The following is a 16,919-nucleotide window of genomic DNA, read 5'->3' on the forward strand; positions in this document are numbered from 1 at the left end:
AACTTAAATAACTTCAGGGCTTTCTTTACATGCAGGACACATCCACACACGCAGACACACACACTCAGGCACTTGTCAAAACCACTTGCTGTCATGCATTATGCATACTTTTGAGAAAAGTTAATATGATCCTGCAGCTTCCATAATGGCTAAATTGGCTTTTACACAAAATTGTCGCTGCTTGGTGAGGATCTTTAATTTAACTGATCTTTTTTTGAGCAACTGGATGCTGAGTGCATTGTGGCAGTTCAGTGATAACAATAATATTAATATATGGATTCAGTCTGCTGGCTCTATCAGCCAAAGAAGATATTTCTTTGTGTTACAGTCATGGACATTTGTATTGAGAAAATTCAGCCCTAAAGAACAAACTTATTAATGCCGTGGCAACTCAAGTCTTTAGCCATAAAATGCAGGGAAATCTGGGTCTTGAGGAAATTGCTTTCATTTATTCAGCTCTTTTATGGAGGCAAGCATTTTTGTGGTTTGCCATAGACATTTCACAATAGCAAAAGAATTGCATCTCTAGGGCTGTGAAGTGTAATTAATGGTTCAATCCACTCCATACCTAAGGAAAAGCTTTTTTAATTACCTATCAAAAAGAATTCCGGAATTGATCAAATTGTGTTACCAAGGGGGCAAGCTTGGTAAACAGACCTCTGATTTGTTCATTCAAAGGTTTAATAACAGCAGCTCCAGTGAGGCCAGCAGCTGGGGAGCATCCTGCTGTCAGAGGGTCCTCAGTGGCCAGTGAGCTCCAGCTGTCTGCGAAGGCACAACCTCCACCTTCAGCTCTGACCCTTTCTTTTGGCAGCAGATCTCTGTGGAGTCCCTGTGCTATTTCAGCCATCAGTCAGCAGCTCTCTGGAGCCCCATCATGGGTGTGTTTGCAGTTTGTCTCTGCTGGGAGGAGGCTCAATGCTGGGCTTGGATGGCACTGGGCATCAGTGCTGTGCTTGGATGACCCACATCTGTCACCGTCATATTTTTTGAAAAATCCTTTCATTAGGATTTTCTCCTGAGAAGCTGAGAAGCTTCAGAAAAGAAATGTAAATAACAACTATCTGATGGGTGTGGAATGTGGTCTGGAGAAGGTTTACCAACAGGTACATCTTTGATTGGTCTCATGTGAGTTGTTTTTACTTAATGGCCAAATGCAGCCAATTGTGTCAGAGTCTCTAACCTGAGTTTTTATTATTCATTCCTTTCCTAGCCTTCTGATGTATTCCTTTCTCTATTGTTTTTAGTACAGCTTTAGTTTAGCACTTTATAATACAGTATCATATCATATCATATCATATCATATCTCAGCCTTCTAAGATATATGGAGTCAGATTCATCTCTTTCCTTGTCCTGGGACCTGTGAACACAATGACACCACATCTCTGCTGGACATGGCTGCAGGAGCAGGGCACAAAGGCAGAGGGTTTTCACAGAGCATCAGCTTTTGGATTGTGCATTGGAGAAGGCTGAGTCTGGGGTTATTTGGTTTTCCCCACCACAGCTGCTTGCTCTGCCTCGTGACCCGTTTTTCAGATCCTCTGGGGATGCTGGGTGTTCTTTGAGCCACTTAGAGAAATGACACAAGAAACTCCAAATTAAAACACACCCTTAGGATTCTTTCCAGGTTAACCAGAGTGCAATATAATGGGCCTTTTCACAAAGAATATTTGAAGTCCAGAGCTTTCCAGGAATCAGAATTTCTGATGAGCAGAAAATGACAAGTGAAAAAAAAATCGCCTAAAAATATTTTGTGTTAGGCTGAACATCTTCTGTGAAATGTCTGTTTAAACAAAGTGTTTAGACCAATGAAACCTTTAGTTTCCCATTTAAAAAATCACTCTTGGAATGATGAATTTTCCATTACTAGCTTCTACCAATACTTTCAGTTTAAATATCAGATCAGAGTAAAATGAAACATTAATTGAAATTAAGCATTTCAGTTTTTTTAAGCAGAACAGTGTTTCACAATCAAAGCATAGGCATGATATTTTGATTTCAATTAGGCTTATTTTTTTATAGGAAAGCATTTGACTTTTTTTTTGCACCCACTCTCAATCAATCTAAAAAACCATGCTAAAATTCTGAAAAATCCTTTTTTTGGGCCATTCTGAACATATGACGTAAATTGAAGCAGAGAGAAGGAAAAACAGAGAGAGAAAATGGAGCAGATAGAATTACCTCTGGGCAACAGATTGAGATTGTTTATTGGAGGGCAATTCAGTAAGAGATGAAACTAACTGAAATGTTTTAATTAGATCCCAAATCAATCTCCAGATGATGATTTTGAGCAGGGCGAAGGAGAGGAGTGCAGACACATGCAATGGGAGTTTATGAAGCTTTGTCAAGTTACATGGGCTGGGCATTTTCCTTGGGCTATGAATCCCCTACAAACACCACCTTTGCCTGCACATTATCTGTGTGAACAACTGGAGATGCAGCCCCAGAGAGATGAAGCCAATTTCAGCTGACTTTTGCCTTGCCCAAGAGCAGGAGAAACTGGTGTGGGCTGAGTAAATCCCTGTGCTGTCTCCTCTGCAGTGAGCTGGGCTCTGACCAGCTCCTCCTCAGCATTTGGTGTTGTAGTTCTGACTCAGATCATTTGGGATATCAGCTGACAACCTAAATTCACTCACACTGCTGCCCCTGGGCCAGCTGTGCTTATTTGTGCATCCCTGTGTACGCCACAGGCTTGTCACTGCCTTTTGGGAAATGTTTCTTGTTTGGCTGTAAGGGGCTCAGACTGGAACTGTGCAAAGCCCTCAAAGAGGAGGGAAAAAAATCACCTATTTTTTGGCTGGGCAAGAAAACTCTGAGGAAATAATAGGTACTGCTCTGTATCAACACAGTCCCTCTGTAGCTGTTGCTGAGTCCCGGAGTCATGACCTGACCCTGTTTATGAAGGTATTTCAGGTCTTCTCCCAACCTCTGCTGGAGCTTTGCTCACCTTGCACAAATAATGATTGATTAGGTGGAATGTGGGTTCAAACATTGGTCTCCCAAATCCCAGCCCACCTTTAGGTCTTTGTATATGTAGTTAGTTGTGTAACGTTAAATTACTCCAGTGAGAAGACTGAGGAACAGGTTAAAACAGTGACTGTGTTTCCCAATAATAATAATAATAATAATAATAATAATAATAATAATAATAGTAAAACTGAGAAATCTTCTATTCCCTTTTTGAGGCCAGTAGCAGAGTTTTTTGCAGGACATGGCTCATGAGCAGAGCCTCCCCATCACCAGGCTCCATGCTGTCTCCATAGCAGCAGTGCTGGACACATGGCAGTGTCTCAGTTATTTCTGATATTCAATAGATGTTTTCTCTGGCTTTTCCCATTAGATTCATTATTGATTCCCTTTTGTTTAGTGCTAGGCTTTCCAATTAAGTAGTGACTTTAATTATACTGCAAAGTGTATAACATAGGTCTTGATTATTAACACTGACCCGTGGGATGAAAGGAGCACCAGAAAAGCTAAATTAAAAAGAACCATAAAAATGAACAACCTTTTCCAAAAAGCCACCTTATGTTCAAATGCAGTAATTTTCCTGTTCTACATTTTTGCAGTGCCTTTGTGTATACTAATTGTTGAAGACAAGTTCTGCATGACTGTCAGCACTAATAAATGTAGATTTAGTGAAGGCTGAATTTGATTAACTAGGGAGTATGAAAAATAACTGATTGCAATGTTGTGTTTAAATGCAGCGAGGCTGGAAGCCATTCCCTGCAATTTGTCTGCACCAGAATGTACTCTTGAATACATGAATAGTTTACCTAAGGTGGGTTGCATAACAGTGACTAGAAATTAGACATCTAATTTGGGGTGATGGGCTTGGCTGCCTGTGTAGAGGATGGAGATGCCATGGCAGCATTGCTTTTCATGTGCAGGGTGCAATGTCCTCTGCAAGTCCCTCCCTCAGGAACCATGGGCAGCCAGATTAAATAGGATTGCAGGTGAATCCCAAAGTTTTGCATGCTCTGAGGCAGGCAGAAACAAGACCAGATTTCTGTTCTAGCAACACTCACTGAAGAATGACCTGTCAGCATGGGCAGCCTGGTCAGCTGGGAGGAAAAGAAACAGTGATCAAAAAGCTGCTTTGCATCCCTCAATTTTTCTCATCAATCTTCAGACTGAATGTGTCTCATGTGACCTGCACATTTACCTTAAGCACCACTGTTGGTTTTTTTTTTTCCTTTTAAAGTATGCTTTAGAGACTGTGGTAATTTTTTGAACTTGAAACCAGAAAGCCACAGTATTTCCATGGCAGAAAGAGTATTTCCTCCTAAAGAAGAGCAATGGTGGGGTGCTGTCTACAAATTCTGTGAGCTGTTCTTTCATAGGTAAATGCAGATCTGTAGTGCAGAAGCATTGCTGAGATCCAGCCAGGACTTGCAGCTGTGCACTGGCATTTCAGAATTTCTTTCATTTCCCTCCCCTGAGCCCATGGCTGGTTGTTGCCTGCTATCACTTCCAGGGAGAAAAGGGTATTCCTGTAAATTTCTGAGCTGTCATGTTATGTTACACTCCATGATATCACATTACAGGATAAAAAGAAGTAACAGAACAAGACAGGCAATGAATTCAGGGTGGTATTTCTTTTCCTTTTATGTTTCCTTGCATGTACCTCTGTTACACTATACCTGAGATCCTTTGTAGGGCTTTGAAGGAGTTCTAACCGTTTGAAATAATATTTCCAATTTCTTTCTTAAAAGATGTATGCAAATTTAGTTCTGCTGACAGTGTGAGATATGTATTATCTCCAGATGTCTTCATGATGTAGCTTTAAAAATTAGTGAGTTCTTATTTTACTTGGATATGTTTCACAGTATAGGAAAGTCAAGGTTTCAGGTCACATAACCTCAAGGTTTTTTAGTTGTTGTTGTTGTTTGTGTCTTTGTGGTAAAAACATGAACAGGCCAAAATGTCAGACAATTTACTCTTCTGTCTGAAATAAAACTGAATTGTGAACTCCAGGTTGATGCAGTGTTTCATTTTAATAGTGTCAGTTTGTGCTTGTTTTGCCTGTGTCTCCTGTTTTGAGTGAATTTAGTGCTAATAAAAGTGAGAGACTCTTAAAAGTAGCCAGAGCCAGAAGTACCTGACAGATACAGGCTGGCAAATGTTAGCTGCCTGTCTTGGTTAGCTTGATCTAGATGCTTTCCAAGGTTTGGTTTCTCTGAAACAGCACCTGCCAGTTAAGCTGTTTGAAAGTTTTATGATATTGAAGTGTGAGGACTCTATTTTCTGTTCCTGCTGCTTTCTGAAATGTTCTTGTCTTCTGTTACATTGCTTCTAGACCTTCTGCTGTGGTCTCAAAACCAAACCACAGTCAGCCCAGGCCACCTTGCTGAATGCAGCACCAAAGGAGCTTGGTCTCAGTGCACCCACAGTTTCAGGTGGTGTTGGTGTGTCAGGTTTTATCAGCGAGGCTCTAGGCAGCTTTAAATTACTGGAGATATAATCTTTGTGTATTACTTCTGCACAAGCTCCCTGTTTCTCAGCTTCTAGAAAAGAAACCCTTTGGTTTCTTTTGCATTTTTGCCTTTTACTATTGCATTTTACCTGTGTGAGATGCCTTCAGGTTGTCAAATAGTTCCTTAATTAGTTTATTTTCTTTTTTGCTCCAGGGGGTGAGTATATTATTTATTCTATGCTACCAGACTTCTGTTAGGCTGCATTTATGCATTTTGTCTTCTGAAGGCCCCAGCAGAGGACTGGCCTCTGGGGTGGTGTGAAAAACACTTCTCAGGCAGACACAGTCCTTCAGACTTGAATAATGGTGGACTATTAATAGCAGCAATAATAATTAAAACAGTGCACTAAAATACCCTGGGGTCTTGTTGCTAAGTTAGTCTGTACCCCTAAAATTTCAGAGGAAAGGCATAAATTTTAGTTATTTCCATCCACAAAGTGAGCAGTTGTCTCATTCAGTGACTGGAGAAAGCTTTCATCCCCGCCATGGATGTTTCATTAGGACACAGCTCTCCCAGAGGGTCATGGTGAAGTTTACATTAAACCCAAGATAAAAATGACATTGAAGCTTTGCTCCTGTATTTTCTACACTGCCTGAAAACAAATGCTTGACCTCTAGCTACTCCATTGGCTTATTGCCTTGGAGTTATTAACCCGTGTACCAAGAGACGGGGAATTTGTGTTCTGTTTGCTCAGGGAGGAGCATTCCCCTCCTTTGCCTGACAGAGCTGGGAATCTGTGGAAGCACTGGGGGGAAAGTTTCTCTAAGTGCAGGGCTGAGCAAACAGCCTGGAAGGATCTGGTTGAAGGTGTGTGTCTGCAGATGGGGGATGAGGAAGGGCAGGATTGCTGGGCACGCAGGTAATGGTACTCACTCCTGCCTTTCTCTGTGGTGGCAAATTAATTTAACTCTGCAAACACTGAGGATGTGAATTTAAAATGCTTGTGGTCTGTGGACAAGATAGAAAAGATACCAGACAACATGAAGTGAAGAGGGAAGTAGTTTCTCAGCAGACTGGTTTGGGCAGGAACAGTGCAGGAGCAGTGAAGTGCTGCAATGGCCAAATCTCAGAGCCAGGAAAAGGCTCTCAGTGTCCTTGGCCTGCTCAAATTCACAACTTTAAGTTTGTTGCCTGGTCTAGGACGTGTGCCTAATTTCTGTCAACCTGAGTGAAAAGCCAGCACATGTTGACCTGTTTTTTTTCTTTAAATTAGGATAAGAGCTCATAAATATAAAAAATCCCCATGCGTTGCACTGTTTTGCTGCTATAAAGTGTGTGCTCTAGGTATTAGCTGTGTGCTAGACAGTAAATGTGGCTGGGTTTTTAAAAACTCTTTTCATTTTTAAGTGTAACCAAAGCTAAATAAAAACACAAGAGTTTTCTCAAGTTATACAAACTGAAGCAATATAAATAGTTAGAAGGGAGCTGTTGTTAACATTTAACTTCTGAGTGCACGAAATTGTGGAATACTGTGCTGTTCACTTCTAACTAGCCTTTAATTTAAACAAAACCTATAAAAGTGCAATTAGGCTCCAGTCCAACGAAGCATTTAAATATGGTCCTAGTTTTAAGTGTGTGAATAACCTCAGTGAAGTTAAGACAAGCTTAGGTGCCTTCCTTGAATAGGACATTTCACAGAGTAGTTGTAATGCATAGAGAACCACCCTGCAAGTATCACTGGGGAAGACGTAGGGAAAGTGAAGTCCCATCTGCACTTCAGGATTTGGCTGCTCTTGCCTAATGATTTATCCTATGGGATCCTGACCTATAGCTCATGGAGAGCTTTGGATGTGCTCCATCATCTGATTGTCAGGCAGCTTCCTACCCACACACAGCACATGCACCTTCCTTTGTCCTCTCTGCCTGACTCAGACTTTTTATGAACACTCTGCTGCTGCCACCAGGCTCTCTCCTCAATCCCATATAAAGCATCTAAACATCGTGGATTTAATACTCCCATTTTCAGTGCTAAATCAATGTTCTTTATGCATTTGTTCTTGGAACACTGCTCTATTTGAACCATAATTCCTCCCACATACCATAAACTTGCTTCTGTTTTTACTCTGATAGGAATTGATCATTTAAAGTAGGAGGAAGCCCGTGACTACTGTTCAAACATTTCAAGGCTATTGCTGGTTAGTCAAATGAGCTTGTGCACCACCTCAGAAAAGTGCTGTGATTACCAGGGGAGCATTACCTTTCTGGGCTACAACCAGCCTTGCAGCAGTTGGGACAAGCCAAGATTAGAGAGCTTCTCACTACAATTTTGGCAGGCAGTGGTGGAGTTTATCCAGTTTATGGCTGACCTCCCATTTGGTGGTTCACTCCTCCAACTATCCTATATTTGTACATAGGTAGAAAGAAACATTCTGCTGCATAACTGAATTTGACCAAAGATTAAAGCTGGTCTCCTGTGAAATACACTGGAGCCTGTTAAAGAAGGGATTGTTTGCCAAACGTTGTTGTATATCCTCCCAAGACCATAAAAAACATTGTTAGCTGAAGTGATAGTGGAAAAATATTGCATTCCTCTATTCTCCTCCTTACCACTACTCTGCAATGTGACAGCAAACCCTTAATGAAATTCATGAAGAGCTTTGCAGCAGTTACCTTGAAAACTTTTTTATTGCCTTACATTTCCAGGTAACACTCTGATACTCAGCCTCTGTCCAGCACCAGCAACACCAGCTGAGGCAGAGAGATAGTCAAAATTAAACAAAAGTACCTGGAATTTTTAATGTTAAATACTTGCAGTACATTTTTAATAGTCAAGGATTACTTCCTGTATTTACATATTATTATCTGAATAAAAAATAGCTTCAAAGGTACAGCAAACTCTTCTGTGCAAATGGAAAAGGGTGAGTTTACTCTTATGCATTATTTGTTGATAATAATTCCTTTGTTTTCATCAATTCCACTGTTTTTCCATGATGTCTGGCACGGGCTCAGTAGGCAATAGGAGAGGAGCTTCAGAGGAGGTGGCACCTTCAGGTGGGTAACCTGCTGCTGGGTATCTGGGCTCTTACCTTCTCTCCCCCTGCACACATGCTGGGATTAATTATCCCTTTGCCACAAAGAACCTTTTTGGGATCTTGATGCATCACCTTGAGTGGAAAAGCACTTCCTTGATGGGAAAAGTGCTAACAGCCACTGCTGGAAGTGCAGCTAAATGGCTTCACATGGCTTGCTGGAGAGCAATGGCAGCAACAAGAGTGGGGACACTGGGCAGCAGAAAATTTTGTGAATGCACCCTGGGAAACATCTTCTGGCTTTCTGGATGAAGGAAAGATGTTCTCTTTGTGAACCTCCCCTGTTTGAAATACGAATCTTAGTTTTGGTAAAGCTGAAATGAGAGTGTGTATTCTCTCTTCCCCACGGACAGCGTGGTTCCCAAAATTAAGTTTTTTAAAAGTTGCACAAAAGGTGCTATTTTCCTGAATGTATTTTGCTGATAAGATCTTCAAATCAAAATGACACAATGCCTTTAGTTTGGCCTTTATTTAATATAGTTTCATCAGTTTCACCAATTTTTATATTTCACTTCAAAGAGCTCTCCAATCTCAAAGCAGAATTTTCTAAAACTGCCTTTATGGCTTTTTTTAAAAGACAATTCTTTTCTAGTTTTTACTTTAAAAGGATGCAAGATAAGAATCCAGTTGGAACAGAGGCAAAGATTTTTGCAAAACCTTGAGAATCACTAAACAAGCCATTTGTTTTAATCACCTAAAATGAGGCAGAATACATGTCACTTGGAATTTAGCTGAGCTCCTCCTTAAATTTAAGTGCAGCACCATTAAAAATAAAGTTGCACAGGGGATCTGTTTTCTTTGGGGATTTTTGGAAAGCATTTGAAAGCAGATTTCAGCCTCACCATTAATTTCCAATGAGCCTAATGCTTTGTGATGCAGCATGCATACAGCCAGAGGCAGATCCGGACAGGCACACTGGGGGATAGAGTGGAAATTTTTTACAGATGGTATTTCAAAACATATTAGTGACTCAAGTTAAGTTACCAAAAAAAAAAAAAAAAAAAAGGCAAAGACTTTTTACTACAGAAGGATGTGAGCACGAGCTTTGAGCCATTTTTCATGTTAATAAAGAGGCTTGTTTTAAAAGTGATTGAAACTAGTTTTAGCATTTTTATATGTATAAATCAATATGGGTATTAGACATAATGGCATGTTTCTGGTATTGTTTGCCTGAGGAAAACCAGAAATAGCTCAGTGAAATAGAAAGCCTCTTATTTTATGTGTGCAGCAGCTACTTTTGAAGAGTCTAATAGTCTTAAATATAAGGGTTAATATTCTCTGCAAGTAGACTCATCTTGCTGCATATGTTAACCATGCATATATGGTGTGCTATCAGTCACTGATTGACAGTTCTCAGGGCTTTCTACTATAAATATAAAAATAATTTGCTTAGAGAAAGGAGGAATTAAACCAAATAGAGCAAACGTGTTATAAAACAAAAGGCACAAACATGTGTTGGGTTTTTATGAGCAGAGCAATTAGTCACAGTTGTACTGGCCTGGAATTTAAAAGAAAGGAAAAAGAACAAAAACCAAATCTGTCATTCTCAGGAAAACCTTGTCCAATGTGTGTTATTGAAAATTCATGGGGAGCTTTAACCTACCTGTGTCCAGCTTGAAAGGGCTCTCTCCTTCATAAAAGGACAGAAATTCCTGTAAATTTGGTCTTTCCTGTAGAAAATAGGAAAGTGAAGAGTCCTAAGGTACAAAAGATAATTATTTTAGGAAGGCTGCTGCTGTTCTTCAGTCTGCAAATCCTACAGACATCAAATCCAGTTGTCCAGCCTGGGAATGTGGGAAATTCCCATGGCCAGATGTGTTCTGGAAAACTCATTGCACATTGCAGTCATTTGTTTGTGGTTGACATGAAAGGACATTTTTCCTTGATACAGGAAATGTTTGAGGTTAGCTCAGGTGCAAGGACTTGGCCTGCTTTCTTTCTGATGAGTGTAGGGATTTCTTTCCTAGACTTTTGGATGCAAAATAAGAAAAATATGTGAAAAATCTGGTGGGAATTCCCACAGTGTGGAGTAGATTTAAGATCTCACTTTATGAGAAAATGATCATCAACTGTATATGAGAAAAGATGGAGAAAAGGTTATTTTAGTGGATTTCCTCAGACTTGCAGCACCAACAAGAATTGCACTGTATCTTGTACCTGCTATTCTCCAAAGAAATTCAGGAAGAAGGTGTTGATTTTTCTGCTGTAGGATAGTTCAAAACGGAGGCTGTTCCATAAGGACCACAGACTGGGAAGAAGGTATCTTCTAGTATCACCAGAATTTCAAGGCTTTTTCTGAAAATGGCTCATTTTTTACCTTACTTGTAAACACAATGTGCTGATTTTCTTAAGGTGCATAGAGCATCAGTGTTCTGTACCACACTCTCTTTTTCATAGTTGTATTTATATTATGTGTTCTTAGGAAATGAATATATATTTGAGTATATAACGAGTGTATAGGAAATGAATTTATATTATGTGTTTTTAAGAAATGTCTCTGAGCTGCAAAACAGGGGGAGAAAGTAAGAGCAAGCCTTGAACTCAAAAATTTTCCATTTGGGTTTTTGGATAGGGCAGGAAAACCCACCCTCAACAGAAAGAGAATGTTGTGCCATAATACAGTTAACATCCTCTGCTGAGAAGGAGAATTAATTAGGAAGGAGTTGGAGCCTCTGGCTGACAGATTCATGATCCATGAAGCTAATCAGTTTTGTGGCCTGTCACTGCTTCTGCTGCAGACTGGTCAGCAGCTGGATCCCATGCTGGGGAACGAGACATTTGCAGCTTGTCACGTCTCCTCTGTCGTGCCAGTGTGGAAGAGGAAGGTAATGTTAGTTTATTTCTGCAGCTCAAAAGTTACTATTGCATCCAGCACTAGCTGTAAAGCCTCAGTGGGTTTCTGGAGAAGGAAATCAGGCACTGAGCTAGACAGTAAATTTAGTGATTTAGCTGTGGTAAATCGTCTGTGCCTATAGGAGTCACAGCAGCATTTAGGTGCTAAAAGGTAACCATGTAGGTAAGATTAGTCTGAGCCTTTGGTTTAACAGGGCTGAGAATACATATTGACCTAGTGATTAAAAGTAGTATTTGTTAGCATTAAAGAGAAAGAGCTCAATAATCTTTAAAAGTATTTATCTTTGTCCTTTCATTGATCATGTACCGAATAAGGAGTTGTTCCAACTTGTTCTCCTGCTGTGGCTATAAAACATGAACATAGATCATTCTGAAGCTTTCAAGGTACAGATCATGTAGAGGTAGGGATTTTTTTTTTTTTGCCAGAACTGCAGTTGTTTCTTCAAGCCCAGCAATTTCATCAAGTTTGTGAAGGAGAGAAACCTTCAGTCATCTCCATCCCAGTAGTTCATTGGAAAAACATATCTTGTTTTAAACACTTTAAAGATTCATGAAGCAGCTTTAATTTTGTTTGCATTTCTTCCTGAAGGGTAAAGCTGTCAGAAATCTCTAAATGCATTGCTTAATCCATTTCCAAACTTGGTATATTAAGGTCTGCGAGCAAAAAACTCATTTTTGGAGTTTAGCAAGTTTGCAGACAGGAAAAAAGGGCAGGGGAAATAGAGCAGGGAAGATGTTTCTTTTTTTTTAATCTTATTTTGGTAATGCACTGAACTACCTGCATGGCTGCAGTGACAGTCCTTCACAAAAAATAGTGCAACCCAATGGACTGTAAGAGCAGCCTGATAAATAGAGAACTTCACATGTTTCTCTTGGATCAAATACAAATAGAGTAAATACATCTATCAGAGAATGGAGGTTCAGACAGAAGAAAATTTCCTTCCCTTTAATGCCTCCAAGCTTACAAGGTTGCCATGAGCAGGTTCATGTGCAGCTGAGAACCTTTTGTTTTCTCATGTCCCAGTTTCTGATCTATGACCTTTTTATGTTAGTACATGATTTGATTTTATTTCCCCAAGTTTCTGATCTGCCAGCCAAAGAGCTTTTCCTGTTTTCTTGTGCCTGCAAGACAGTTCTCACAGTTGGGCTCAGGAGGCTGGCTGGGAAATATTCATTTAAGGAGCCAGTTCAATGTAAGGGAATGAATGAGTAAAAATCATCTCTAGAATAGAAAAAAATTATCTGAAAGGAAATACCTCTGGGTTGCCAGCCAAGCTCTGCAGTAGCAAATACAGAATGAGCACACTCAAAGACCTTTCCCAAGACAACAGCAGGATGCCCCAGGTTTGATGCTTGGCATGCTGTATGAAAAGAGCCTGCAGGGCTGCCTCACATATCAGGTCTAATCCATCCTCAGCTGGCCCATGGAAGTGATTAGCCATGGCATTGTCAGCCTTTGCTGGAATCCCTGGTCCTGCAGGCATCAGCATTGTGTCCCTGCCCAGGTACCTGTGTGCCCTGGAGACCTGGGCTCCTCTGCTGGTTGTACTCTGTGGGACCTGCTGACAGTTCTGAATGCTGATTTAAATTACAGGAATATTGAATGTAAGCTATGCCTGCCCAGCTCTCACCATCTTTAGCTACCACAGAGGTCAAATGTACACTCAATTCTTCCCAAACTCAGGAGTGTTGGATGTTAACAAGGCCAGGTTTCAGCTGTCAGTTGCTGAAATTGTTCTTCTTCACACAGTTCACAGTGTGGTCAGACCTGGTGCAGAGAAGTGGAGACTGGGGTGGGATCCAGCTCCTTTCCCTGGCAGAGCACTGGGAGCTTTAAACATTCAGGCACTGCACAGCATCAGGGCTGAAAAAGGGATGATTTCCAATTTTCTTACTATGGTTCTGTTGGCAGTAAGGCTGAAGGATTATACAAGTGTGCCTTGCTAGTGCATTTTGTACAGTTTGATTTCTTTTCATTCTGGTCATTTTCTTCTGAAAAGAAATAATACAAGTGGCTAGTCTTGTGCTAAGCTGCCCCATCATTAGCTCATAGGTTTCTTGCCTGATGATTTCCTCTGTGTCCAGGCTGCTGTTCCAGCCCTTTTCTGCAAGGATGCCCTTTGACTTGTTGGAAGTCAACATGCTTGTTACAGCCTTCCCTTTCCCTCTATGATGAACTGTCCCTTGCTGCCTCCTCCAGGGCCAGTCCAGGGCTGCTCCAAGGAGAACTCTGTCACTCTTGGTGTCCCTTGCTTACAGGCAGCACTGGCTGACCCACTGCAGTGCACTTGTGAGCCCCTGGCTGAGCAAAGGTGGCTGAGGTGACAGCCATGGGTGTGCTCTGGCAGCGTGAGGCTTGCTAATGTCACTGTTTGGCTAGGAGAGTCAAGCTCTGGTTAGAGTTTCTTGGAATGAAGGAAGTGTTAACTGTAAATTGCTGTGGCTGGTGTCTAATTAGAGAACACTTTGGGAAGAGCTCGGGCGACAATCCAGCAAAGCACTTAAAGCACCCACTGATTTTTAAGGAAAGACACCTTAACTGGGATTGCTCATGCTCTCAAACATCATCTCAAGTGTTTGGTAGTGGACCAGTAATTTCTCCTGACTACCTCAGCACATCAATCTCATTTTGTGAAGTGACCTAAGGAGTTGGGAGTTCAAGGTTGACTTGAAGTCTGCAGGAAATAAACCCTTAAATCACTGCTGTGCTTTGGAAAGTGCTCAGCTGGACAGCTGCTTTTGCTGTTCTTCATCCTCACTGCAATAAATAAATTTATGACAGGTTTTAAACTACTGCTAAATTCTGAGGTTTGCTTTTTCCCATCTAGGTGTTCCTGTTGCAGAGGCACTACCAAAGATATTCCAATATATTTTGTTTGGAGTGTTCTTTCCAAATGCTGTCAAAATGCAGTTTTTCAGCTATGTCCTGCTAATAGAAAAAAAAAAGGGAAGAACTGACAGACAAAGGTTGCAGTGAGAAGTGATAGGCATTACTTCATCCTGGTGGAATAAGAAATTCAAACCAGCTTTTTATCTAAAGCAGTCCTTGATGCCCTACAGTGTAAGTAATCACTGAGAACTAAGGCATGAAAAGTCTTGTGAACCAGCAAGGCCATGGAGCCACACTTGGGACATAATGCATTGATTTAATGTGATGAAGAATAAATAAATCAAAAATTAGGAGGTTATGGTTTAGGTGTACTGGTTTTAAAGCTAGAATTAGATTTTTTTTTTTTTTTTTTCTCAGAATGGAAGTGGGAAGATGGCAGAAAAGCACTGGAATTAGTCCCACTTGTAGTTACCCTATCAGTCTGACCAGGAACACGTGGCTGGGTGCCCAGGTGTTTAAGTTCACTTGCCAATAAAACAAATACCTTTTACTCAGAAATATTCAGCAAAATTCCTAATTCTCTGAGGTGCTGTAGTATTTCAGTGGTTCCCTGTCTGTTCCCAGGAAACTTCAGTCCTTCCACACATGCCTCTCTATTTTGGACATGTGTGGTGGTCCCACCTTTCCTTTAATTGCTTGTCCTTTCTGTAGTAAGTGCTGCTTTGAGTGGCCTCTCATTCTTGCTGTAATTCCTCCTCCTGTGCCACAACCTCTTGTTTTGTCTCCAGATGATGCCTTGTGAAGGCTGACCTAGAACAGAGACTAGACAGAGCTAAAGAATAAAACAGGGATTTATTAAAAGGCCTCCATGGATCCACCTTGGGCAGCACAAGAGCCCACCTTGGCCACACCCAAGATGAACCAAAATGGTCACAAAATGGATGACTGGTCACAAGGTCTCTCACATTTATAAGCTCTGGTCCATTTACATATTGGAATTAATTGTCCAGTTATTGCTTTTTATGCAGTCCCATCCTTCTTGTTTTTCTCTCTTCAGCCCAAGTTGTTTATGCTCTTGGGCCTGAAATTTGGATCATTTGTCCTTGGTCTCCACTTAGAGAAGAAATTGTTTTGTCTCTCTACTCTGTGAAGAGAGCTCATCATCCCCTAATGTAAAGCTCAGGATTACACACTAAAGCAGCACAGAATATGAAAAATATAAAAGCTAAAACCTGAGGCATCACAGATGGTTTCACACTTTCCTTCCCCCCCTCCTTCCCTGCCAGCTCTGAGTGCTGCTGCAGGACCCCACGAGGAGGGATGGGCTGGGGTGGGCTCCCTCCTCTGCCTCACCTGCACCAGCAGGGCCCCCCCTCCCTGGGGACTGGTCTGATTTCCTGACATGCAGTTTGGGATGTGTGGGACTCTAGAGAAAATTGCTGCCAGGTAAAAGATGTCCCTCATCACAGGAAATCTTGCAAGGTCCATGTTTTTAGCTGATGGCTCTTTCCTGTTACTGCAGTATTCCTGATGCACTTCTTTGATAAGTCAGTGTGCTCAAGAGGAAAATTGCATTCAAAAAAGAAATTCAAAAGAGAGGGCTGTGTCAGAACATTCATGCCTCCTGAAAACCTCTCTCCTTGTTCAGGCTTATTTTTAGGCTGTGTAAGAATGCTGCTTAGCCAGAAGTTTTACACAGTGGTCCTCTGTGTGGCACAGGCCACCAGCAAGCTGCCCTGCCAGTAAGTAGCTATGGTAGCACTGGAATCAATGATGAGTGCTCAGGTCTCTCAGTTAATAGTGCTGGGATCAGGAATTATGAATAATTACACTTTACTAGAATTCATAACTGACTTCCAGAGGTTACTCAGTAGTCAAGCATTTGTCACCTGCCCTATCCCCATGACTGCTGATAGTGAGGAAAAAAGTGATTGTTATGCCAAAGTAATGAGCATAGAGGTCAGAAAGTTTGATAAGAGCATGAGAAGTCATTTTCTGTGATATCATTAGCAGTATTTTAGAGAGCAAGTTCAGCAATTGCTATGGTAATTCTGAATGGCTTTTTGACAGTGAGAACAGGTAGGTAGTTTTTAAAGCTAGCCTCTTTGCTAATGGGAGAGGATCCCACTGAAATAAGGCAATGTGGTGTTACAGAAGGGCATGGGCTGAGGACTTGGGAAGCAGGAGCTCTGCTCTGTGCTGTGGAACTTCTCCAGGCCTCAGTTTTCTTCTCAAAATGGTCTGTCGTAAAATATATCTATCAGTGAGCAGCACAAAAGCAAATTGTGAATGAGGATGAAGCAGCCTAGCAAGGCAACATCTGAGAGGGAGCAGACCTGTTTGCAGATAATTGAGCAAGTGCAGGCCTGTGCAACAACCACCATGTGTCTGTCACTGCTGCACAAACTGGGCAGTCAGAAAGGGTGGCAGGTGCTCTCTCTGTGGGCAAATGCAAAATTTGCTTGACAAAATGCTGGTTTTAAAGTTCTGCTGCAGTTGTGAGTTAGCAGCAGAGCTGCTGGAGGTTCCCCATGGAGCACAGCCAGGGTGTGCCATTTTAGGCCTTCTCCAGGTTGTTTTTGAGCAGAGTCATTGAAAGTCCTTTGGTTTTCAATGTCCTTGGTCTCCACTTAGAGAAGAAATTGTTTTGTCTCTCTACTCTGTGAAGAGAGCTCATCATCCCCTAATGTAAAGCTCAGGATTACACACTAAAGCAGCAAGTCCTTTGGTTTT

The 16,919-nt window shown here is 41.3% G+C and overlaps 1 protein-coding gene across 1 annotated transcript in view; it reads left to right on the top strand.

Moving 5' to 3' along the window:
* The window catches only part of GALNT9 (polypeptide N-acetylgalactosaminyltransferase 9), a 126,099-nt gene that overhangs the window by 28,838 nt on the left and 80,342 nt on the right, over window positions 1-16,919 (top strand). The gene's annotated exons all lie outside the window — the stretch shown is intronic.

Source organism: Pyrgilauda ruficollis, unplaced genomic scaffold (assembly GCF_017590135.1).
Source record: "Pyrgilauda ruficollis isolate IOZ18807 unplaced genomic scaffold, ASM1759013v1 scaffold9, whole genome shotgun sequence".
Taxonomy (NCBI): domain Eukaryota; kingdom Metazoa; phylum Chordata; class Aves; order Passeriformes; family Passeridae; genus Pyrgilauda; species Pyrgilauda ruficollis.